The sequence below is a fragment of the Seriola lalandi genome, unplaced genomic scaffold (genome assembly GCF_002814215.2).
Source record: "Seriola lalandi dorsalis isolate HSWRI2012SDOR001 ecotype SW California unplaced genomic scaffold, Sedor1 jcf7180002034240, whole genome shotgun sequence".
NCBI lineage: Eukaryota > Metazoa > Chordata > Actinopteri > Carangiformes > Carangidae > Seriola > Seriola lalandi.
This window is the reverse complement of record NW_019504816.1, coordinates 1-2,045: the sequence shown is the minus strand read 5'-3', so window position 1 is coordinate 2,045 and position 2,045 is coordinate 1. Positions and strand designations below refer to the sequence as shown.

Sequence of the window (2,045 nt, the reverse complement as noted above, 5' to 3'; positions counted from 1 at the left end):
GAAAATTACCTTGAACTGTGCAGTAGTTAATAAAAGGGTTGTGGGAAATGCAGCAAGTTCCACCTCTGGTTTCGAGTAGAGTTCCTGTGGAACCAGCGGCTGCAGTTTCAGGATCCTAGTTTTAAGGAAGTTCTAAGGAAGTGGACAACAGTCACTTCATACTGCTTGCCTTGTTGTTCCTATTGTTCATTATTGTTTAAAAGATATTGACAACAAATGATCTTGAATGTGTCACCAGAACTGTCCTTGTGTCTTGGCAAGATCGAGTTGAATCCATCTTTATTTTATCAGATAATTACATAATTATGCTAATTACACAAACTGCCCAACATGCAACACTTAATGCTGTGTGTGTAACAATCCTGATCAAACATTTGGAACTACAATTCCCATAATTTGGGGTTTGAGGGTAAAAGGGAAGTATAATGTTGCCATGGATTCAGTAAGTTAATGTGTACTACAACTTGCGCAAAGATTTTTTAAATTATACTTATTCTAACTTTGTCATTGTCTCTATTAAAAGACGGAGGGATGGACTCTGAATCTGGAGGGGCGATGGAGGTGGCGGCGCTCGGTCGGCCTTTCTGCCTCGGGATGTTGTACGACTGCCGCAGAGACTCACTGGTACCTGGTAAGAATTCACATGTAAAGATACTGGACGCATCACAACCAACCTTTCAGTACTTTAAGTCATATACAACAACGTTTTCATTTCAAGTTTTGCTTGATCCAGTCATGAAAGCCTTTCAGTTGTTATTGTTCTAATCACTCAGTAGTAGCTGCGCAACATTTTATGAAAGCAGTTTTTGTCAGATTGACACCAGATTTTCTGTTTGGGCAACTTTAACTAATAACTGCCACAAACCAAGAGACACAACATTTATTTTAAATGCCAGGCTGTTTTTCAATTATAAAACCTTTTTCTTTTTGTTAATGTATAGCATTGTACTCATTCTGCCTAAATGAAACACCTCTGATTTTCACCAAAGAGATTATACTGGTAATTTGTCTGAAAAGGTTAATGCTGAGACACAGTCCCTTTTCAGAATTAACCCTGACTCCCTGAACTAATGTTGGACCAGAAGATGGTCAGATAAATGTAAAAATACAACACAAGTTTATTCTATGTAGAAATCTGAAAATACATTCATCAGGTAATTTAATTTCAATTTATAATTTGGATTTAATTAGATTTCTTACATGCCTGAAGTTTTATTGTTTATTGCTTAGAACCTCTTTGGTTGAAGAGAATAACTCATGAATTCAGTACTAGTTGGCTGTAATGTAAGTGTTGTTGTTTTCTGCATCAGATTACCACCATTCATGCATCAAATTAGTTTTCACATTTATCTGTGTATAAATCTTCCGGTCATGCAATAAAAGGCAGTTTCACTCTTTTGGCAGGGATGACACTGTGGGACCGAGATGAGCTGGAAAAAGATACGAGAGAGAGTCCAAAACCTTACAGTGACTTTGAGATTGTTGCATCTGAATCAATTGAAGATAAATCTTCATCTCTAAAGGTTAAAGCTTCTCTTAAAGCAAGTTTCCTGGGTGGACTTGTTGAGGTTGGTGGATCTGCCAAATACCTGAATGATAGCAAGGCTTCCAAAAATCAGGCCAGAGTAACACTGAAGTATGAAACCACCACAAACTTCCAGCAACTGTCAATGAATCACCTTGGAACAGACAACGTGAAGCATCCGTATGTTTTTGATAAAGGAATAGCCACACATGTTGTCACAGGTATTCTTTATGGGGCACGAGCCTTCTTTGTGTTTGACCGTGAGGTGTCAGAGAAGGAAAACCATCAAGACATTCAGGGCAACTTGAAGGTGATGATCAAGAAGATCCCACTTCTTGCTATAGAGGGTGAAGGTTCCCTGAAGATGGAAGACAAGGACAGAGCAACTGTTGACAAATTCTCCTGCAGATTTTATGGAGACTTTTCTCTTAAGAAAAACCCTGTGTCCTTTCAGGATGCAGTAGAAGTCTATCAAAGCCTCCCAAAATTGCTGGGAGCTAATGGAGAAAACGCTGTACCA

General features: G+C 38.6%; 1 pseudogene across 1 annotated transcript; it reads left to right on the top strand.

The window, feature by feature from the left end:
* The first annotated feature begins 527 nt into the window (after positions 1-527).
* Positions 528-2,039, top strand: LOC111647015 (verrucotoxin subunit beta pseudogene; annotated as a pseudogene). Its single transcript, XR_015436106.1, has 2 exons — positions 528-631; positions 1,405-2,039. The product of XR_015436106.1 is annotated as a verrucotoxin subunit beta pseudogene (transcript).
* The last annotated feature ends 6 nt before the right edge of the window (positions 2,040-2,045 follow it).